Source organism: Astyanax mexicanus, chromosome 24 (assembly GCF_023375975.1).
Source record: "Astyanax mexicanus isolate ESR-SI-001 chromosome 24, AstMex3_surface, whole genome shotgun sequence".
Lineage (NCBI taxonomy): Eukaryota > Metazoa > Chordata > Actinopteri > Characiformes > Acestrorhamphidae > Astyanax > Astyanax mexicanus.
Window position 1 is genome coordinate 19,082,996 of NC_064431.1, and position 25,202 is coordinate 19,108,197.

The window sequence follows — 25,202 nt, forward strand, 5'->3', positions numbered from 1 at the left end:
ACCAGGTTTTATTGGGTCTGAATCCAATACATGGATGCACATGGATGGTAGAAGTGAAGACTATTCCCTGGGCGATTGGTGGGACCATTCTGGAGGTGGTGTAGGGAAACGAGGGGAAGACGAAATGTCACATCCCAAGTCACAAGTTGTGGAGTAGAAAAAGTAGCATTTGGAAACAGATGATTGGTTAGAAAATGAGTGACGTACAGGGGTTGGACAATGAAACTAAAACACCTGATTTTAGACCACAATAATTTATTGTCCCGACGGACAGTTCTGGTGGAAACAGGAGAGTTGAGGTGCACATTGAATTCTGTCATAATTTGTTCAGCCATGTTTTTTTGTTTTTTAGATACAATCCGGGTTAGCACCTGAACATCCCTTTCAGACAGCTTCCTCTTACAGCGTCCACAGTTAATCCTGTTGGATGTGGTTTGTCCTTCTTGGTGGCATGCTGACATTACCCTGGATACCGTGGCTCTTGATACATCACAAAGACTTGCTGTCTTGGTCACAGATGCGCCAGCAAGACGTGCACCAACAATCTGTCCTCTTTTGAACTCTGGTATGTCACCCATAATGTTGTGTGCATTGCAATATTTTGAGCAAAACTGTGCTCTTACCCTGCTAATTGAACCTTCACACTCTGCTCTTACTTGTGCAATGTGCAATTAATGAATGCTCCAATTTAGCCATGAAACCTCCCACACTAAAATGACAGGTGCTTCAGTTTCATTGTGCAACCCCTGTAGCATTGGAGTCTCCTGGTAGAACTTTCACTAAAGAAGATCCAAAACGTTGCCAAAAACTTTACTTAAGAAGATAGCTTGGAAATGCCCACATCTGTATATGTTGTAAGGTGAGAGTAAGATTGAACACTTTCTAGTGTGTACATAGCAAGTCCTTGTGAATTATGGGTGTTGGTGTAAGGCTAAGGATCTACTTTAAACCTGTGAAGTACACCTGATAGTTGGGTTGGATTGATGTAAGATGTTCTCATGGATGTTCTTACCTTACGCCAAACAACCACTCTAGAGTTTGTTTGGAACTGGATTGAGACCCAAGACCCAAGACCCATACGTTGTTTAAACTCAAATGATTTAAGTCTGTTTTGCATAAAATTTTATATTTCTAAACAATACTCAACTATTTTGAGTTAGTTGAACATTTGTGATCACATATAAACATTCAAACTGAGATCATCTTGAGTTGAACCAACCATATAATAACTGAGTTTAGTCTGTTGTCATTCGCAGATTCTTTTCCATTGGCTTCTGTCTCAATCAATTTGCATACTGCGTGTGTCCAACAGTTTCTTACTGACACTCACCATCAGTGTGTAGTGATTACCCCTGGGCTACCATAGAAATAAATCAAATTCCCCTTTAGTTGTAATAACTTGATGTTCTAAGTTATGCTAACTTTAGTTTTCAATTGTCATAACTTAACTTTTTTTTCAAATTTTTTTAAGTAAATTCAACTTATCCAGGTCCCATTTGGGTTCTTTATGAAGCCATAAAAAGGGTGTTCTTCCATTTGGCATCACTTATTAAAAGAACCCCTTTAGGCACCATTATTTTTAGGCCAAGATTTGGAACAGCTGTTCTACACTGTTATCTGTGGAGAGGAGTCCTGAAAACTTAGACATCAACACAGCTTCCAGCAGATGTTTCTGACATCATACAGCTGGCCAGGTGTGCCTGAGCACAGAACTGGATGATGATGCCAAAGTGCCATTAGACTCTACAATTATGTACATGAATGGCCCATTCCTGGACAGTGTCTCATTTCCTTCCACTTTATTTCCAGGTTTTGTAGTTTTACAAGTGCACTATATGGAACAACGTATAGGGACACCTGCTCATTCATAGTTTTTGTCTGAAATCAAGGGTGTTAAATAGAGCTTATCCTGCTGTTAGGGTTTTTATTCAAGGGTCCAGACGACTATTGCCAGTTTCGTAAGTGTTGGTAATTAGTAGCCAAGGTTTAGGGATCAGTGCTTTAACTTTGGAGGTATCAGTGCCCAATCAGGATTCAAACCATAAGGATTCATTTGTTTTTTAAGAACCAAACATCTTCGAAAGTACACTCACTGATACAAATGACGCTTCCTGGATTGCTACAAAACTTAGCTTCTTGCCACAAGATGGCGTAAAATTGTTTGGTCTCGATACAAAAGCCATCAGAAGCTCTTTTTGAGTAGTGTACCTCTTGGTGAGGGATCATTTCCTAGTGGGTAAATGTGCTACAGGATGCCATTAGGAACCTTTAGACCTCCATTCCCAACCGTAGCTCATCTTGTATCCAGGCTTGAGGTGGAGGAACAGATAAATGTTTGCCAATAAACGTATACTTTGGCTCTAATATTGTAATCACTTTCATATGCCATCATTACATTCCAACTTCTTGGGAGATACAGGGGTTGGACAATGAAACTCAAACACCTGTCATTTTAGTGTGGGAGGTTTCATGGCTAAATTGGAGCAGCCCGGTGGCCAATCTTTAATCATTAATTGCACATTGCACCAGTAAGAGCAGAGTGTGAAGTGTGTTCAATTAGCAGGGTAAGAGCACAGTTCTGCTCAAAATATTGCAATACACACATCATTATGGGTGACATACCAGAGTTCAAAAGAGGACAAATTGTTGGAGCACGTCTTGCTGGCGCATCTGTGACCAAGACAGCAAGTCTTTGTGATTTTGTATCAAGAGCCACGGTATCCAGGGTAATGTCAGCATACCACCAAGAAGGACGAACCACATCCAACAGGATTAACTGTGGATGCTGTAAGAGGAAGCTGTCTGAAAGAGATGTTCGAGTGTTAACCAAGATTGTATTTAAAAAAAACATAAAACCATGGCTGATCAAATCACGGCAGAATTCAATGTGCACCTCAACTCTCCTGTTTCCACCAGAACTGTCCGTCAGGACAATAAATTATTGTGGTCTAAAACCAGGTGTTTCAGTTCTTTAGCAAACCACTGTATATGTGTTGTTGTTTTTTTTTCAATTTGTGTCTCTACTACCATACAAAACTCATGATTCCTGAGGCAAAACCAGTGCCAATAAGATCATACAGCACTGGTATGCTATTAAAAGCTCTCTCTGGTTGATGGGTGGAATGTGGGTATATGGGGATTAGGCATTATGGCATTAGTCTGTACAGGCGCTGTGCTGCACGTGGCTTAACTTAGCTTTCCGACCAACGTCCTGCTCATATATGGCAGCCGTGGGTTCATTTAGGGTAATAAATGTGGAAGTCTTTGATTTGTGGCATCTCCCTAATCCTCTCTCGCCCTCTTTCACCCTGCCTTCTCTCTTTCTCTGCGGTTGATGGCCACCTGCCCATCACAAATTAGCATCCTCGCATTTTCCCAACAAACTAAATATAACAGAAACGCGCCAGTCTGAAATTCACACCCCGACCACACGCTCCAGTATCTGCCGCTGAGCCCCTGCTGTAAAATTACGCTTATGAGCTTTAGGATGCCCATTTACATTCTGAAGCACTCCGCTGGCTTATAATAATTATATGCTGTAAACCGCACCGCTGGGATGAGCTGAGTGTTCAGGAACTTCATGGAACAGCACGGTTCACCAGTGTCTAAATATGTTTTTATACTCATACACCACCAAGACTGAGTTCCTGTGTTCCTGTCCAGAACACAAACATGCTCAGAAACGTTCAGACTCAGGGAAGAAACATGAAAACTATACAGTACAAGACATTTAAAAAAAAATGTTCTGTATTGTAGATTAATACTAAAGTCATCTCAACTATGAAGAAAAACATATGGAATTATTTAGTAAACTGAAGTGTTAAACACTTTTTAAAACACAAAAAGTATGGGGCCGAGTGGTCCAGCGGTCTATAGCGCTGCCACTTTGAGCGGGAGGTCGCAGGTTCGAACCCCCGCTCATACAGCTTTGCCATCAAGCTGCCGGCGTTCAGAGGAAGCAAAATTGCTCCCTCCGGGTGGGTAGATGGCGCTCTCTCCCCACATCACTCCTAGGGTGATGTCCGCAGCACAGGGCTTCTGTGAGCTGATGTATCGGAACCGAGTCATTGAGCTTTTCTCCAAGCGTGCTGGCTGCTCGGCAATGCTGCATCAGCAGCAGCTCGAAAAGAAGCGGTGGCTGACTTCACATGTATCGGAGGAAGCATGTGTTAGTCTTCACACTCCTGGTGTGTTGATTACTAGTGATAGGGGGAGTCCTAAGGAGTAGGTTAGGTAATTGGCCGTGTAAATTGAGAAGAAAATGGGAAACATTTGAAATAAAGTTTTATATATATATAAAACATTTTATATTTTACATTCTTCAAAGTAACACCTCTCACCTGGTATGTTTTCAGTTAACAGCTGTGCTGAACTTGTCAAGAGATATTTTTTAATTCTTTCCTCTTTACCTTAATTTCTTGCCTCTTAATTTCTTAGTGTTTAAAAGCATCAGTTGTAAAGTTGTAAAGAGGTAGAGTTACAGGTATACAGTGAATAACCCTATTTGAGTAATGTGCTAATCCATATTATGGCGAAACCAACCCAACTAAGTTAAGAAAAAAATCATTCAATAAATGAAGGCTAGTCAATCTGAAACATTTCAAGAACTTTAAAAGAATGCTCATGTCGCAAAAAAAAAAAAACCCAAAACGTTATGATGAAACTGGTACTCATCAGGACTGCCCCAGGAAAGAGCAGATTAACAAACATAAACCTATTGCCAATCAGTGTGTCAGTTGCCGTTCCCTTTAAGAGGCAGGTGAGCTCTGACTTTGGCGCATTTGTATCTTAACAGCGCAGTGATTTACGCTACCAGCAGCTCATTTAAGGGAACAGCAATGTTATTTTATTCTTTATTCTGTTTAGTTAAAAGTTGAGTTTGCACTTTGAATATAGCCTGAAAAAAGGCATGAAAATAGACTGTAAGATAGCGAAGAGCATCGCGACGAGCCTTGCACAGAGTGTAAGATAGGACCCAAAGAGTAATAAAAGCAGTACTAGGCTATTATAGCGCTACCCATTATTATCACTTCCGTCTGTTAGTACCTCATTAAATAAGTTGTACACTATCACATCTGTGGACATGTTTCCAAGCTGTTGTAACAATGTTAACCTGGGACAATGCTAACAATGGTTGCTAATATCTGAATGTTTAACTGTAACACATCCATCAACTGTAAATGGTAAATGGAACGCAGCATAAAGCCCCCAGTGTTGGGCAGTGGAGCTGTTTTCTCTGCAGAGATGGTGCTCCAGCCAATAATTTTGGATAGGATGAGTTCGGGAGTTGGGAAAGATTGAAGTAGCATAGTGATGAACCAACATTATAAAATCCTCACAGCAAAGCTTGCTCCCAAATCTAGTTGGGAATAAAGCCTCTTTTGGGCAGTTACTTCAACAAAAACAGGATAAATGCTTTTTAATTACTTTTTTGATTTTAGAAAAAAAAAAAAACATGTAGAAAGCTTATGTAGGTACAATAACACATTTTATTTCTAACACTTGTATCCACCAGTGTATTTTGAGGCAAGTGTGTGATGGGTTAGGCATGCAGATTGGTGCAGACAGTGCTTATTGGTGGGCGATTAGCTTTCATTATTAGCTAATGTATTCTACTGTACATTAGCCCTGTAGTTTCAGTGCTAACACTAAAAATACATCTGCAAGACTTTCAACACCAAATATTTTTAGCTGATTTGGGACGAGAAGGCACCAAGTCGCCGGGTCTGTCACTGGACACTCTGTGGAGATGGCTAGACCCCCGGCAGAGTGACTGGCGAGGGCTGAATAGCCACGGCTCCAGCCGGATGGCCTGACTTGGCACCGGGCTGCAGGTTGGGTGAGGTAGACCCTGTGCTTGGCAGTGACAGACGTTTTAAATGGTGAAGAATACCCTGCTTATCCTCAGTGACTGAGGGGCTTTTTAATGTGTGTGTGTGTGTGTGTATGTGTGTGTGTGGTAGAGCGCTGTCATACAGACCCTCCTCCTCAAAAAGCCTCTGAATGACTAAAAGGGTAATTTATCCACTGTTCTGTGGCTGCTTTTACCGTTACTTTAGGGCTGAGCCAGAACCACAGCCAGAACCAGAGCCAGAGCTGCAGACAGAGGACTGTCTCTGTCTTTAATAGACAAGTCAATGAAAATGAGAACAGTGGGAATTTTACTATTCTATAAAAAAAAAGTTGCAGAATTACATGTTTGACTCAAATTATATATATTTATATAACTAAGTTAAGTGACGGTAAGCTAAATAAACCAAACTGTAATTCTTAAAATGTTGTTAATCTACACAGATTTCTCTCCTGAAAACTGTTTATTTGGGTGAGTAAAGCACTTCTTTTTATTTACAGTAAACTTAGATTTCCAGAATACCACTAAGGCTGGGTGCAGCAGCATTAGCCGCTGACTGCCCGAAAGAAACCACACTGAGGAACCCTGAGTGTTCTGGTTAGCACTGTAAACATGCGGACTACAGTCCGATATACTAGCGGTAGTGCTTAGCGTGGTTAGTGACTATTGCTGATACTGCTCCAGCCGTGCAAGCCAGGGTTAGCAGCAGGCTTCAGGCTGATAATACTCACCTCTGAATGGTGAAAGAGCTAGTGCTTAATGTGGTTAGCTGCTCATTCTACTACTGCTTTAGCAGTGCTAGCTAGGGTTTGCAGCAGGCGACAGGCCAATAATACTCACCTCTGAATGACGAAAGAGCTAGCACTTAGCAACTAAAGCTAATACTGATCCAACAGTGCTAGCTAGAGTTAGCTACAGGCTGATAATTCTCACCTCTGAAACGATGGAAGGGCTAGTGCTTTAGCACGATTAGTGGCTAAAGCTAATATTGCTTCAGCAGTGCAAGCCAGGGTTAGCAGCAGACTATAGGCTGATAATACTCACCTCTAAACAGCAGCCTTACTTTTAAGCTTAGTCACTTTCTGCACTGCACCAAAACAGCACCTCATTAGACTCCTCGTGGCCTTCATTACGCCTGTCCAAGAGGATTAGAAGCTGTTAATTAAACTCTAGAGTCGGAGTGGAGACAGCAGTGCAGATCACTTACACCATGTTATAAAGGGGGGAAGCTTAGTGTCTTTAAAACTTAGCTCAGAGGAAGTGTTAGAGTTAAAGAAGAGTAAATATGAAGGACGGAATTAGTAATGTTCTCTGAAAATACAGAAAGGAATCCTTTAAGGAACCTCTATAGTATTCCAGGAATTTACAGCCTCCTCCAAGAACTCCAAGAACTTTCAATGTGAGCAGGTAAAAGCAGTGGGCTATTTTGTTCCAATATTATATAGAACTTTTACATAAATTTTATGTAGCTGCAGTAGTACATTGCATTCTTGCATTTACAGTACCGTATCATACACAAAAATATTACCATAATTATTTTAAAAATATATATTTAAAACAATAATATTGTGATAATAGCTGTATTTGGCCCCATATACATATTTTTTTTTATATTTCCAGTTTATATGCATGCACTTAATATTATGCCCTTAATCACTGCGCTAGACCTTTTAAAACATTAGATCTTTATATATTTTTGTTACATTATTTTTTATTATTATTATTATTTTATACTCAAAATTAATGACTCAGTAAGTTAATATTATTTACTAAATAAGAAGAAGTTTACACATTTCTTTTTTGTTTGTATTGAATGTTTGATGTCTGAGCTGTTATATTATTTCAACTTTAACATTGATTTTGTTGCAGTAGTACATTCTTTATATATATTTTAATGATAAGTGTGTTGTCATGTTGGTATAAATATTGGTACCACAAACATAAATAAAACTTTTAATTATTTATAATAATTATTTTAAGGCCACAAGTACACACCTTTTAAAGACTTAAAAGGTCTTTATTTTATTATATTTATTCGTTTAATAAAAGGCCTTCATTTTGAAGCTTAAGTTTGAAATGTCTTAAATCCAGTAGTTTATGATCACTAGATTATTTTAAAAAATAATCAGCATTTTTCATATCAGCAGGAAAATCGGTATCTCTAAAATAATTAGGATTTTATTTTTAGTTCAAGAATATCGTTGTCACAAAAATACCCTGAAATATTGTGATATTATGTTAGAGCTATATCGTCCACTACTATCGCCAAGAACATCGTTATCACAAAAATACCCTGAAATATTGTGTTACCACCATATTGCTCATTCCTGTTGCCAAGAATATCCTTATCACTAAAAAATACCCTGAAATATTGTGATAATATTTTAGAGCCATATCGCCCACTCCTATCGCCAAAAATATTTTTATCACCAAAAAAATATCCTGGAATATTAGGATAATATATTAGATCCATATCCCCCATTCCTATCGGCAAAAATATCGATATCACAAAAATACCCTGAAATATTGTGATCGTTTGTTAGGACTATTTTGCCCAGCCCTACATGACAGAAGACAGAAGACAGTACTGTCGGAAAGATGTTGGTCGTTTTTGTTACAAATTAAAATCAAACTAATTTCCAAATCTACTCATACCTCACAATATTAAGTCAGCTATTAAATTCTGTATTATTTAATATTTATTAGATGTCTTTTTTATTAGATGATTTTATTACGTTTCAACAATTTACTCATGAATTTGTTGACAATCTGACTGCAATGAAATGAAAGTCAAGTAAATATAAGGCTTGGTGCAGCAGCAGAAAACAATCTGATATAATTGAGCCATTGTTTCTAGCTCTCTCTGAGGACTCTGAGGAGTGTGTGTCAGTGTGTTAACAGGAAGTGGTGGTGAGGTTGGACGAGTGTGCTGCTTGTCTGGACGTGTTAAATACACACGCTCAGCGTAGCCTCAGGTCTGAGGAGGTTCAGAGCCCAGGCTAAATACCTGTCTGATGAGGCAGCAGCCGGCAGACAGAATCACACCTTTGTCTCAAGATGGAGGATGTCACCAGGGCAGCGGGCGGGTGTTGACACGCAGCTTAAAACACACACGCCACACAGAGAACCAACCACACGAACACACCACGGGTACACACAGACACCACAGCAACACATCTATATATACAGACACACCACAGACTGTAGGACGTCTGTATCTTAAATCTTAAAAGCTTTTTAAACACTAAACACTGAATTTTACTGATTTAACATCAGACTGAAATAAGCAGAATGTAGAGTGTGCTATTTTCAAGTACCTTTTTTAACTAAGAATAATTTTACTTAATTGTCTTTTCTCTTTTTTTTTACAGCTACACCATAGCAACACACACAAAAACACAGCAGAAACACCACAGCTACACCACAGCAACACTGACAGAAACACCACAGCTTCAGCACAGCAACACACACCAAAACACACCAGCTACACAGCAGCTACACCACAGCCACACACAGTAACACCACAGCTACATACAAAGAAACACCACAGCAACACACACAAAAGCACAGCAGCTACACCACAGCAACACACAGTAACTCCACAGCTACATACATAGAAACACCACAGCAACACACACAAAAGCACAGCAGCTACACCACAGCAACACACAGTAACACCACAGCTACATACATAGAAACACCACAGCAACACACACAAAAGCACAGCAGCTACACCACAGCAACACACCCAAAAACACAGCAGAAACACCACAGCTACACCACAGCAACACTGACAGAAACACCACAGCTTCAGCACAGCAACACACACCAAAACACACCAGCTACACAGCAGCTACACCACAGCCACACACAGTAACACCACAGCTACATACAAAGAAACACCACAGCAACACACACAAAAGCACAGCAGCTACACCACAGCTACATACATAGAAACACCACAGCAACACACACAAAAGCACAGCAGCTACACCACAGCAACACACAGTAACTCCACAGCTACATATACAGAAACACCACAGCAACACACAGTAAAACCACAGCTACATATACAGAAACACCACAGCTAAACTACACAGAAACACCACAGCAACACTACAGCTACATCACAGATACATGCAGGAAAAAACACAGTACTATACACAGATATGCCAAAGCAACACACAGAAACACCACAGCTGCATCACAGATACAAGCAGGAAAAACACAGTTACATACACAGATATGCCACAGCAACATACATTGTTACACCACAGCTACAAGCAGGAACACCACAGCTACACCTCAGCAGCACTCACAGACAGAAACACCACAGCAACACACACACCTACATCACAGATACATCACAGCTGCACAAACGGAAACAAGCAGGACAAAACACAGTAACATACACAGATATGCCACAGGAACACCACAGCAACACACACAGCTACACCACAGCAACACACAGCTACACCACAGCAACACCACAGCAACACACAGCTACATCACATCAACACACAGCTACACCACAGCAACACCACAGCAACACACAGCTACATTACATCAACACACAGCTACACCACAGCAACACACACAGCTACACCACATCAACATACACAGATATGCCACAGCAACATACATTGTTCCACTAAAGCAACACACACAGCAACACCATAGCAACACACTCATAGAAACACCACAGAAACACCACAGCAACACACACAGATATGCCACAGCAACATACATTGTTCCACCACAGCAACACACACAGCAACACCATAGCAACACACTCATAGAAACACCACAGAAACACCACAGCAACACACACAGCAACACCATAGCAACACACTCATAGAAACACCACAGAAAAACCACAGCAACACACACAGCAACACCATAGCAACACACTCATAGAAACACCACAGAAACACCACAGCAACACACACAGCAACGCCACAAAACAAATACAACATCTTTTCCACAGTAATAAGAGTTCTATATTGTACATTGCTTTACTAACTAAGCAGAACTAATTATTAATTTATATCGTGTTTTTACACTCATGGCTGGTGTGTGTGGGCTGTGTCAATATTAGCATTGCTACATTTCCTGTTAAATGGCCACAGGGTGTCAATATTAGTCTTCCCAGGAAGTAGACTGCCTTTATTGAGGCTGAGCACATTGTTTACAGTGTGAAAGCACACTGACAGTATTGTGCTGTGTTACAGGTGGATCGAACACTGGCCACACTTTTATTGTTAATAAGTAAAAGAAAGAAGGGTTTTAGACATAAGGTGGGCCTGTCACGATAATTAATTACATTATTATCGAGTTATTAAACAATATACGGACATAGCCTCAATAATTTTTGATGACTTAGAAGTTGCCCATTGTGTTTACTTAGCAAGGTGAACCCATTAATGTGAATAAGCCTGTATGCTGACTTTAATTTGTATGTTTGGTTTATTTTAAATATTTAAAAAATATATATATATACTGTATTTCAGCTCTAATGTTATTAATAATTTATTAATAAATTATGTCCATTGCTTTTTAAAAGTGCAGAATTTCTTTAATATACTATTTTATTATCTGTAAATAATTTAAATTTAAATAGCAACAATATTTATCCCAATAATTCTTGGAGGAACTTATATACTTATATCAATATATAAAATAGTAATCAAGGCAATCCTAAAAAAGGGATTTAGAGCATAATCTAAAATCACCATTATTGAGAAGTGTGCAGTGCGTGTGATAGATGCTAAATTAGTGTAATATGCTGTATAATAAGAAGATACACTTATACCTTCCTCACCATTCAGTTGCTAAGTAACCTGAGAAGGTGAGCTACTTTTTTAAAGTGACAAACTTTTTTTCTCAGGTTCATGACTAATGACTTATTTTTCTTTTTTTTTTTACAGTACCTGACAGTAATAATTCTAACATAATCAAAGCCACCTGTAACACAGTATGATGCGTATTATATTACTCCGCCACATACACGTAACCTAGCAACGATGCAGCACTTACAAACCAAACATCACAGCTAGAAACAGAACAGCAATGGAACTATTTTAACTCACGAAGTGTTTATAACCAAACAGATCCTATTTTTTCATCCCATTTAACTCAAAATCTTTTATTAATAGTGCGATAATGGAACTGTGGTATAATCGCAACAATACGCTCGAGGATCATGCTATACCATGTAATATTAACACAACACTGTATTGTTGCTTAATTGGTGTTAATACAATAAGTTCTATTGTCTGTGGTCATTGTGGATATAATAAAGAGATAATAATATAACCAAAATAAACGGGAAAAAGGGGGAGATAAAAAAACAAAAATAATAGGGACAACAAAAAGAAAAAAGACAAAATATAGCAAAAAAAGGACAAATATTAAGAAACAACAACAAAGGAAGCGAAACAGCTGCAAAAAAGAATAAAGAAGAATTGGCCACATCTGGCCATAAAAATGATCTACTCATCAATCAATTGTCCAGTTATTCTTGAACCTTTAAAAATGGAGGGACTATGTATAAAGAGAAAACCTAAACCTGAAGAAAATGCTTTGAATTAAATAACCCCAAAGTTACTCCAGCAAAAGCTGAATCTGAATAATCCCTTTTTTAAAAATCCTTTATTTTGTAGAGGAAACTATTGGTGAGCAGGTTTCCCAATACTATTTTCCATATAGTGTATGTAAACATAATAACATATACACACACACACACACACACATATATATATTGTGGTAGGCCCCTGGGGTTAGGGGCGTGACCACTGTGACCCGGAAGGAGGAAGCTCACAGTGAACACAGACACGGGGAGTAAATGAAACTCAAAACATACCTTTATTCGGCTTTTAAATGCCCTCCACCACACCCAAAAACAACTCAAAAGAACATAGCCCAATGGGGCTCTAGAGTCTGCAGAATTACTTAACTTTAGTTTAAGTTAAAGGTCCGTGCAGCCTCAGCCCTCAGCTCCCCAGTCAAAGTCCTTCTTTCAGTGAGCTGAGGCTGAGTTTTATACCTGTCCCAGCCGGCTGCTTAATCAGTCTGGATGCGAGCCAGCTGAGACAGGCATGGCTTTGCGCTCTGGCGTGGGGCAGACCCACAACTCCCCCGCCTCCTCACGCCACAATATATATATATATATATATATATCATTTTCTTTGGTAAAGCTTTCTACAGCTTTCATTTTAGACCCTTCTGACTGATTGAAGAAAAGAAAAATCGTTTAAAATGGGTGTGTGCATAGAATAAGCCTCTCCCCCTAATTGCCTACACTACTTTTACAGACTGAATAAAGCCATGGAGCCCTATCATACACCCTGTGCTAGGAGCATTGGGATGCTCATTCCTATCTTAGACCCTGCCAACAGTCTATTTTCATGTCTTACACCTGTGCCGTTAAAATAGTACAAACCCGACTTTTAACTCAACAATAAACAGAATAAAGAATAAAATAGCATTACTGTTCCCTTTTCCATTTCTTCACAGCATGAATGTACAAGTCAGTATCCTCTGCTGAGACCCGCAAAGCGCCACATTGTTAAGATACCAACATGCCAAAGTCAGAGCTCATCTGGCTCTTAAAGGGCATGACAACTGGTACACTTATTGATTTATTTCTCTTTACGCCCCAAAAAACAGTGCTATGATGAATTAATAGAATTGGTTCATGCCTTTTGCGCATTTCGAGCTGCGCAAGGTGTATTTTTTTGCGTCCTCTCGATACCAAAGACACACCGACACGCTCTAAATCTAGCTGTATGAAGCGCAAATAACGTCTCGCCTACAGATCACTAAAATAGGATCCTTAGACTTTAAAGCCTACTTTGATCACATTTGAGATACATAAGATAATTTATAATGTTTTGTTTTACACATATTACACAAATACGCAGTCTTTCAAGTTTCTTTTCCATTAAATGTTGGTTAGAAAAGTTTCAAAAAGTTCAAATGCAGTGAGACTCTTATGCAAATGAAGGTATAAAAAGGGATCTGAAGTAAGTTTCTCAACATCTACCTCCAGTCTTAGTCACATATCTGTGTTGCTGAGCAACCTGAGAGCTCATAGTCTGAGCCTGGGGTTTAAATCCAGCTCTGACCTACAGGAGAGGCTGTTTTATGAGGAGAGCTGAAAAACAAAGGCCACTCATTCCGTCTAGTCAACGCCTCGCTGCCCACTCGAGCCGCCGGCCGGTTATCGCTGCTGCGGTGTGGTCTCGCCGAGCTGCGGAGGCCAGAATTAGCAGCCCTGTTGCTGTTGATAAGATAAAGGGTTTAACAGCACTCGCCACGCCGGTCTGGTCCAGCCTCGAGTCGTTCTGGGAGGCCTTCCCAAATAACCCGCATTCCTGCCTGTTCTGGAACCTGCCGATACCTGTTCCAGTTCCAGCCTCGCCCTCCACCCCTCTGTCATCCCCCTGTTCCTGAGTTCTTAAGTCTGAGAGGTCAGTCTCTGAGACTGTGGTCAGGAGTTTCAAGGTAAACAGGAACACAAGTTAATATTCATAAAGTTTGGTGGTATAACCCTGTTTTTTAATCACAGTTGTCATGCATCTTGGCATGCTCTCCTCCACCAGTCTTACACGCTGCTTTTGGATAACTTTATGCAACTCCTGGTGCAAAAAATCAAGCAGTGGGACCAAGCTTGGATTGATGGCTTGTGATCATCCTCTTGATTATATTCCAGAGGTTTTCAATTTGATAAAATCAAAGAAACTCATTTTAAGTGGTCTCTTATTTTTGTCCAGAGCTGTTTTAGTCATTTAGTCATATTAAAGTTAGTGCCTGTTATGCAAAACTGCAGTAAGGCCCTGTCCCATTTCTCTTTTATACCCCTACCCCTTGTTTTAAAATTTAACCTTTCAGAAGAGGTGGAATACCCCCCTCCCACTAAAATTTGAGACACCATTTCAAGAACCTGTAGGTGACCCTGCTGGTTCAGCAACCTACCTGCTGTTTTTAACAGTTTTAAACTTTAGCCTTTAACTTTCGTTTTTAACTTTACCACATCGTATGTCTTCAAAACGGAGGCAGGTTCTGCAGCAAATAATTATTATTGTCCATTCCTTAACTCCTCTTTGATGGGGAGCTGAAGTTAGCTTTCCGTTCCACTTTAAAATGCTGCAGCATTTGCCGTCTGTTGCACCATTTAAGGTGGAGGTGTAAAGAGGTAGAGTTACAGGTATACAGTGACAATATAGTCCTATTTGAGCAACGTTCTAATCAAAAACGACCGTCAGAAACGTTATGATGAAACTGGCTCTCATCAGGACCGCCCCAGGTAAGGAAGAGCAAGAGTTACCTCTTTTGCACAGGATAAGATCCTCATAGTTATTAGCCTCAGAAACTGATAAAAGTTAACAGCAACCCAGATAAGAGCACCTAAGTGCTTCACAGTAGAGTTTAACACTTTTAAGTTACTACTTGATTTCTTATGCGTTCCTTCACAGTCTGGATGACCTCAGTACTCATTTACAGTGTACAGTTGCAAGAAAAGGTTTATGAACCCTTTGGGATTTACTTGGATTTCTGCATAAATTGGTCATTAAATGTGTTCTGATCTTCATCTAAGTCACAACAATAGACAAACACATGTTAACGTTCGCAGTGCAGGGTGGAAAAAGTATGTGAACCCCTAGGCCAAGGGTGTCCAAACTACGGCCCGCGGGCCATTTGCGGCCCTTTTACTTTTTTGGAGCGGCCTGCGAGGTATTTAAGCAATAGAATGAAAGTTGGCCCGCTGTTAAGCAGGTTTTTATAATGTGAGATTCAAAGTTTGCATGCTAGGTGTCAGAAACGGGCCAAAGAGTCTAAAATCAGCGAGAGTAAAGTTAAAGCGCAGAAAAACGGGCCAAAGAGTCTAAAAGCGGAGGGGGTGCACAGTTTTAGCGCAGAAAAACAGGCCAAAGAGTCTAAAAGCGGAGGGGGTGCACAGTTTTAGCGCAGAAAAAACGGGCCAAAGAGTCTAAAAGCAGAGAGGGTGAAGTTTTAGCGCAGAAAAAACGGCCCAAAGAGTCTAAAAGCGAAGAGGGTGCATAGTTTTAGCACAGAAAAACGGGCCAAAGAGTCTAAATTTGCGGTAATTAAGGAGTTTAAAATAAGAGACATCATGAAATGATGAGATGAGATTTGAAAAATCTTAGTTTACACAACACTGTCAAAGATAGATAAAGATAATAAGTCAAGTAAAATGGTGTGTAAATGAAAGTAGTCAGGTAAATGTGTTATTTAAAGTGGTATATTTCATTATTTGTTTTATTATAGAGTCTGTGGCCTGTGACTTCAAATATATTTCTCCTTCTGGCCCCCAACAAAAAAAGTTTGGACACCCCTGCCCTAGACTAAAGACTTTTCTAAGAGCTAATGGCTTCTTTAGAGTCCTGACCTCAACCCAATTGAGATGCTGTGGCATGACCTCAAGAAAGTGACTCATGCCAGATATCCCAAGAATATTATAGCTGAACTGAAACAGTTTTGTAAAGAGCAGTGGTCCAAAATTCCTCCTGACCGTTTGCAAATGTTGTATTCAATAAAATGATGCAAACATATCATGTAGAATTAGTTTAGGCAGGCTGTGTTTGTCTATTGTTGTGACTTAGATGAAGACCAGAACACCTCGAATGACCAATCTATGCAGAAATACAAGTAAATCCCAAAGGGTTCACATATATTTCCTTGCAAATGTATTTAGGGAATATTGTAACTTGCAGGAACTGGTACAGCAGAATTCCTGCATGCCACAGTTTCCCAAAATAAGACGCTTTGGTCTGGCAATAATACGATCCAACTGTCTGACCCGAGGAGAGAGAATCCAGTCTCCTGTCTACTGTGTGCGAAACTCATTGGACAAATTCTGAAAAAGTCTAGTCCCGTCTTCAGTCTGCAGGACAGGCTGAGCGGTGGGCAGGATGGTGGGCAGGAAACATCAGGTGCTGTTTTCTCCTCTGTAGGAGCCCAGCGGGGGCGTGAGGTCTCCAGATTAGTGGTAAATTATACCTTAATGGGCCACAGGGAAACAAAGGCTACTGCGCTGGAATGTTTTAATTGGACAGTGAGAGCAGGGGGAGGGGTCGGAGGGTCGGATAGGAGTCCAGACCCCGACCCCAGGCTCTGCTTTGGGCTGCTGAGCGTCTAGATAAGTAATAAATAACTACTCCCTACGGGTCTCGCACGAGCCGCCTGCCAGTGTTTGTTTTAGTACATTGTCTGAACAGAAATTTTCTAACAAGTATCAGACAGACAGAATGATCCAGGGATTTCATTTTTTTAGACCTGAGGTTGGAGGAAGGGTTAGACTTAAGATCAAGCTATAAGCTAATTCTTTATTACACACACATAATATACAAAAGTATGTGGGCACCTGCTCAACAAACCTACTTAAAAAGAGTTTATCCTTCTTTTGTTGGAGTAATTGTTGAATAACTCTCTAGCCTTCTCTATTGTCCAGGAAAGACTTTCTACTAAATATTATTAGGTGGTTGCTGTATGGTTGCTAAGTGATTTTGTTGCAAGGTGATACTTATGGTGTTTTACTAGTGTTTTTTTTGCCTGGAATACCATTACAAGTCGTTTTAAAACACCATTGCAACCGCCTGGAATACCACCAAGCAACACCATAAGTATCACCTTGCAACAAAATTGCAACCACTCTTCAACCATCTAACAACACCATAACAATCAAATAGCAGGACAATAGCAGTCTATTTAAAACACTAGTGCAACCGCCTGGAATGCCATTGCATACTAATATTTACTAGGTGGTTGCTATGCTGTTTTTAGATGGTTGCAATATTGTTGCAAGGTGAAACTTATGGTGTTGCTTGGTGGTTGCAATGGTATTCCAGGGGATTGCAATGGTGATTTAAAATGATATTACTGCTATTTGATAGGCAAGAAGTTACATACTAGTTGCTGTGGTGTTGTTTGATGGTTGCAATATTGTTGCAATGTGTTACTTATGGCGTTGTTTGGTGGTTGCAATGGTATTCAGGGTGGTTGCAATGGTGTTTCAAAATGATTTGCTAAAGGGTTACAGAATGGTTGCAGTCTTGTTGCAAGGTGATATTTATGGTGTTGCTTGGTGGTTGCAATGGTATCCCAGGCGGTTGAAACAGAATTTCAGAATGACTGCTATTGTCCTGCTATTTGATGGGTAAGAAGTTAATTACTAGTTGCTGTGGTGTTGTTAGAGGGCTCCAGAGTGGTTGCAGTATTGTTGCAAGGTGAGACCTATGGTGTTGCTTGGCGGTTGCAATGGTATTCCAGGTGGTAGCAATGGTGTTTTAAAATGAGTTGCTAAAGAGTTACATAGTGGTTACAATATTGTTGAATGGTGATACTTATGGTGTTGCTTGGTGGTTGCAATGGTATTCCAGGTGGTTGCAATAGTGTTTTAAAAATTAGTTGCTAAAGGGTTACAGAGTGGTTGCAATATTGTGGCAATGTGTTACTTATGGTGTTGTTTGGTGGTTGCAATGGTATTCAGGGTGGTTGGAATGGTGTTTCAAAATGACTGCAATTGTCTTGCTAATTGATTGGTAAGACAATATGTAGTGCTTGCTGTTATGTTACTAAGTGCTTGCAGTGATGTTGCTAAGTGGAGCATTGCTGTGAAGATTTGAATGCATTCAGTGCCAGGAAAGTGTTAGTGAGGTCAAAAGTATTGAGACACCTGTTCAACACCTGCTTTCATTGGAGTAATTGTTGAGAAACTGTCTCTACTGTCCAGGTAAGGCTTTCTTCAAGATGTTTACTAGATGGTTGTAGAGTGGTTGCACCATTGTTTTAAGATGATGTTGCTTGTTGGTTGCAATGGTATTCCAGCTGGTTGCAATGGTGTTGCTAAATAACTGTTGTTGTCTTGCCATTTGGTTGATTGGTAGGAAGTTACTTATGGCTTGCTTGGTGTTGCTAAGTAGAGCATTGCTGTGAAGATTTGATTGCATTCAGAGAGAGTCCTATTCTAGCGGCAAAAATTCTCTACAGGGATTATGTGGAATCTGTGTGTGTGTGTGTGTGTGTGTGGTGTTGACACTCTCCTGATAAAGACACTGAGCTGGAAGGCTGAGGTTATTTTCAGAGAGTGGGCTGACCTTGAAGAGTGGTGGGTGATGGAGCAGGGGGCGAAAGCTCAAGCAGAAAATTGCACCCTTTCAGCACCGAGACTCCGCCCACAGCACAGCTAGACTTGACCGAGAACCACTGATCATTTCAGAGACTCTGGCTGAACATACTGGACTTAGTTCAGTTCAATATTTGCTTTATTTTTGTAACAAAATGTGCTTCTATGGTCAAAGCGTTTACTGTAAAATGGATTGCTTCTGTCTTTGGATGCGACCAATAAATCAGGAGTGTGGAAGCACCATGACTATTGCCAAGATCAATGGTTGGTTGCAACACTTCACACCCTTGCTATTCATTACAAAAACTTTGAGAGCTCAACGTTAGCTTAAAGAAGGCCTTTAACCAATGGCTCTGACTTTTCTGTAGACACATTCCAGTGTGCTATTACAACAGGACAAAGCTCGTCCCCATACTGCTACCATCTCAAGAGCTTCCCTTAAAGATTCAGACACTATGCTATGGTCAGCCAAAATGTGTAATGCTATCATACATGATATGAAAACTCCATCCCCATATACCACAAAATCGGCAGGAACTGTGTGAGAATATTCAAGCTGCGGGGCACCGAGTGGTCCAGTGGTCTAATGAACGGTAGGTTGCAGGTTCGAATCACGTTCATGTAGCTTTGCCATCAGCTGCCGGTGCCCAGAGGGAGCAAAATTGGCCTCGCTCCCTCCGGGTGGGTAGATGGTGCTCTCTTCTCATCACTCTCAACGATGGCGCCAGGTGACACAAGGCATCTGTGAGCAGATGTATCGGAACCGAGTCGCTGAGCTTTCCTCCGAGCGAACTAGCTGCTCAGGCAATGATGCATCAGCAGCAGCTCGAAAAAAGGGATGACTGACTTCACACGTGTCGGTGGAGGCGTGTGCTTGTCCGCACCCCCCCTAGGGTCACAGGTGCCACTGGTGATAGAGATGGACAAAGGGGTGGAACAACTGGATAGCCAAATTCGGAGAAAAAACTAAAAAAAAAAAAAAATCTAAATAAAAGACTTCTGGCATTCATTGTTCCTAGTAACCTTTTAGCTTTTTTTTTTGAATAAAATTATTTCTTCTGAATTGCAATCCCACACTTCCTTCGGGGTACAACTATTTTTGCAACTCGTACTTTGATAATAGGAGTGTATAGGCTAACAGTATGTAAATGACTCATCTTCCGCCCTGTTTCCTCAGGCGTGTCTGAGCAGCTGTGAGGCAGTGATGTACTGTCGTAACCTTTACGTGTCCAGTGACTTTGCTCCCTCATGGCAACCTGCATGTTAATGAGCGCGAGAGTGTGTGTGTGTGTGTGTGTGTTTGCCAATGGCAAGGCTTATGCAACCAGAGCAAATACACTCAGCTGCTGTGTCCCTCTGTCAGGGCACACACACACTTTTGCCAAAAAAAAAAAAAAAGGCAATCTGTCTTAAATAAAGTGTCTGTGTGTGTGTGTGTGTCTGTGTGTGTATTTGGCCACAAAGCTGGCATCTGCACTGGCGTGAGTAGAAGAGCAGAGAGAAGCCACCTGTGTTAGGTCTCTGTGGGGACTGGGACAGAGTGGACACTTCAAACCAGGTCAGAGTGGACACTGGTGGAGAATGCAGACAGCTTTTCATAAAATCCAACCTACAATGATAACAAGTGTCCCACTTATCACAGTTATTTATTTATTATGATGTTATTGAAATGTTTAACTATAAGTGCTCTGTGCTATGCTTAGCCACTGCCCCGCGGTGTTCAGCGACTGCCCTGCGGAGCCCGTGGTGCTCAGCCACTGCCCCGTGGTGCTCAGCCACTGCCTTTTGGAGCCCGCGGTGCTCAGCACTGCCCTGCGGAGCCCGCGGTGCTCAGCCACTGCCCCGCAGAGCCCGTGGTGCTCAGCCACTGCCCTGCGGTGTTCAGCCACTGCTTCACGGAGCCCGCGGTGTTTAGCCACTGCCTTTCGGAGCCCGCGGTGCTCAGCCACTGCCTCGCGGTGTTCAGCCACTGCTTCACGGAGCCCGCGGTGTTTAGCCACTGCCTTTCGGAGCCCGCGGTGCTCAGCCACTGCCCCGGGGTGTTCAGCCACTGCCTTGCGGAGCCCGCGGTGCTCAGCCACTGCCCCGTGGTGCTCAGCCACTGCCCTGCGGATCCCGTGGTGCTCAGCCACTGCCCCGTGGTGCTCAGCCACTGCCCTGCAGAGCCCGTGGTGCTCAGCCACTGCCCTGCGGTGTTCAGCCACTGCCTTTTGGAGCCCGCGGTGCTCAGCACTGCCCTGTGGAGCCCGCGGTGCTCAGCCACTGCCCCGCGGTGTTCAGCCACTGCCTAACATGTCTTGTTGAGGAAAAAAAGAACATTTTTTAACCCCACCAACTGGATACCCCTCTAGAGTGCATCCTTTAGCCCGTACAGTGAGTAGCTATTATCACAACAACACAACAGAGCTAATAGCTCTAAGCAAACTCCTTACACGTACTTTCAATAACTCATCCCGGCGCCTAAAAGCCATCCATCCAGCATTAGGTCCAACATCAGCCTGGTTTGTTTATTCTAAGTGTTGTCTATTTGCTCCGGCACAAAGGGATGTCTGTTTTTGAGGAGCCCTCCAACGTTCCACTGCAAATTCCAAAATGACAAATTCCAGAATCTATCTCTCTTAGGTAAACTGCTGTTGAGCCACACTGCTGCCACACAAACAACACTCTGTCTGACCTCTCCCCACAAAAATATTCCAACTTCATGACGGGGGAGTAAGGCAAAACAGGCTGGAACCTTCATAACATCTGTGGTTCTGCGGGATGAAAAATTATAAAGAGTTCTTACATATTTGCAGAATGTGTAAACTAATAATGTAGTGGAGGAAGCAAAGTAAGACTTTTAATCACACTAACTGGATACCCCTCCAGAGAGCATCTTTCAGCGTATAGAGTGAGTAGCTATTATCACGGCAAGACAGCAGTAATACATAATTCAAGGTCAGTACATAGTCAACTGACCAGCTGTATATTAATAGTATAGTACTATCTACAATTATAGGTCCTGCTTTATCTGGCATCTCCTCATTAATTTTCTATGTTCCCTCAATTTTAGCCTTATTTATTAAAAAATGCAAACCTTCTTCTCCTCACTGCAAGTCAATTTTTTATAAGGGCTTCAATAACTCATCAGTTATCACTAACAGCCATCCATTCTAACATATTTGTAGAATGTGTAAATTAATATGGCTTGTGGAGGAAGCAAAGGAAGACTTTTCACCACACTAACTGGATACCCCTCCAAAGTGCATCTTTCAGCCCATACAGTGAGTAGATATCACAGCAACACAGCAAAGCCAACAGCTCTAAAGACACATAACACCAAAAACTGCAGACCACCTGTAACCACCACCAAACAGCAGTACAACAACAGCAGTTGAAAAATTCATTTTTTGTGTGTGTGTGTGTTTATCACTGAATACAGTAAGTAGCACTTTTCAGTTGTGTACACATACTGGCATCCATCCTAGTCCTTGATTGTTATCAGCAATTGTCTGATCGAGCTAAAAGACGATCAGAAACTAGTAATCCGTCCCAAAAACACACAATTCCTACCTGTATGTTGATGGTATACGGCTTTATCAGGCATCTCCTCCTTAATTTTCAATGTTCCCTCTATTTCAACCTAATTTATCAGAAAAAAAACACAAACCCGCTTCTCTTCACTGCCAATGTAAAGCTCAGCCTGACAGCTTTCCTTTATAACATATTTGTAGAATGTGTAAAACTAATATGTCTTGTGGAGGAAGCAAAGTAAGACTTTTAAACCACACTAACTGGATACCCCTCCAGAGTGCATCAAATCCAACAGCTCTAAACACACATAACAGCAAAAACTGTAGACCGCATGTAACCACCACCTCATATTTAATGCTTTTAGTGCACTTTTCAGTTGTTTACACACATTGGCATCCATCCTAGTCCTTGATTGGTATCAACAATTGTCTGATCGAGCTAAAATACAATCAGGGATCAGTGATCCATCCCAAAAACACACAGTTCCCAGCTGTATATTGGCGGTTTAGTACTAAATCTATCAGTTCAGTTGCTCGTTTATCAGGCATCTCCTCATCAATTTCCCTCTATTTCTACCACATTTATCAAAAAAAATGCAAACCCACTTCTCCTCGCTGCCAAAGTAAACTCCTTACGAGCCCCTCCAATAACTCATCCAAAGCTCAGCCTGACAGCCATCCATTCTAACATATTTGTAGAATGTGTAAAACTAATATGTCTTGTGGAGGGAGCAAAGTAAGACTTTTAACCACACTAACTGGATACCCCTCCAGAGAACCATCCCTCTTCCAATAACTCATTTTAAAGCCCGACAGCCATCCGCCCAGCATTAGGTCCAACATCAGCCTGGTTTGTTTATTCTAAGTGTTGTCTATTTGGTCCGGCACAAAGACATGTCTGTTTTTTAAGGAGCCCTCCAACGTTCCACTGCAAATTCCAGAATGACAAATTCCAGAATCTATCTCTGTTAGGTAAACTGCTGCTGATCCACACTGCTGTCTCACAAACTGTGACACTCTGACTGACCTCTCCCCACAAAAATATTCCAACTTTATGACGGGGGAGGAAGCCAAAACAGGCCGGAACCTCCCCAAAGTCTGAAATTCTGCAGGATGAACCTGAATATGGAGTTCGTGGGCTAATTGGACATTTTTCTTCTGCTGCATATTTTAAGGGCAGTAGTTGTGCAAAAGTTCAGCACATCCGTCTCGCGTCCCGAGCTGATAGCACTGTTTATATACAGTGAAATCAGAAACAAACTGGCGATAAGGCCCAGAGAACTGGACAGAACTGGACAGTGTAAATAAGATTCCATTTAGAGGTCAGCAGATTGTCTTTTTTTTCAGAACAAATGTTTGTGTGGACATATCAGAACATGAGTCCTCAGAAGAGATGATTAGTGTACAGTTCTTTTAAAGAATTGACATATGTGACTGACTAATTATATAAACATACAGTATAAACAGGAGCTTTGATTTTGTTATATTTACATACACATATAGTACATGGACAAAGCAGCACTTAAAAAGAGCCCTCAGGATGCAAAACACAACCAAGTTAATTCTGGATGTGTAAGGCTTTAGTAATAATAGTGTAATTACTCATATGAAGCAACTGGGAGATAATAGGATTGGGAGAAATATCAGTACAAAATGTTGAAATGTTAGGAATTCTATTATTTTATCATATTGTAGAGCAGGGGTGTCCAAACTACGGCCCGCGGGCCATTTGCGGCCCGTTTCTTTTTTTGGAGCGGCCCGCGAGGTATTTTAAAAATAGAATGAAAGTTGGCCCGCTGTTAAGCAGGTTTTTATAATGTGAGACTCAAAGTTTGAACGCTAGGTGTCAGAAACGGGCCAAAGAGTCTAAAAGTGGAGAGAGTGTGCATTTCTAGCGCAGAAAAACGGGGCAAAAGAGTCTAAAAGCGGAGAGGGTGCGCATTTCTAGCACAGAAAAACGGGGCAAAGAGTCTAAAAGTTGTCGTAATTAAGGAGTTTTAATATTAAGAGACATCATGAAATGAAACATCAATTTGAAAAATCTAAGTTCACACAACACTGTCAAAGATAAAGATAGTAAAATGGTGTGTAAATGAAATAATCAGGAAAAAAGTATTATTTAAAGAGGTATATTTCTTATTTCTTAACAAATATTATTTGTTTTATTCCAGAGTCTGTGGCCCATGACTTCAAATATATTTCTCCTTCTGGCCCCCAACAAAAAAGGTTTGGACACCCCTGTTGTAGATACTATGATGAGCATAAACATGCTCTTTGAGATGCAAAATATGTAAAAAAAAGATCATTGTTTTCTTTGAAATTGGTTCCGATCAGGTTGTTTTTATTTGTAGAATGTGTAAAACTAACATGTCTTGTGGAGTAAGAAAAGTAAATAACACTATTAAAACTATTAACTGGATATCCCTCTCTAGAGTCTTTCAGCCCATTCAGTGAATATTAGTACAGCAACACAGCAGAACTGTGAGGGAAACTTTATGGACTTTATATGTTATTGGAGAAGGTGTTGGACATGAGCCAAACTGATTGTACCATCTCTACCATCTCTATCTGCGAACAACCAAACATAATTTTTTTTAGTCTTTAAAATACTTCTATTCTATATCTCTAGTTTTTAAGTAGCAGTGCTAAATGGCCCAGACAAGCTGCTTTTTTATTTTTTCATCTAAGCAAT

The 25,202-nt window shown here is 40.9% G+C and overlaps 1 long non-coding RNA gene across 1 annotated transcript in view; it reads left to right on the forward strand.

Annotated features, from left to right (window-relative positions):
* Positions 1-24,736, forward strand: part of LOC125787411 (uncharacterized) — a 94,286-nt gene extending 69,550 nt beyond the window's left edge. The window contains exon 3 of the long non-coding RNA XR_007429282.1: positions 24,682-24,736. This is a non-coding gene — a long non-coding RNA (uncharacterized LOC125787411). The remainder of the gene's footprint in view (positions 1-24,681) is intronic.
* Positions 24,737-25,202: the final 466 nt, after the last annotated feature.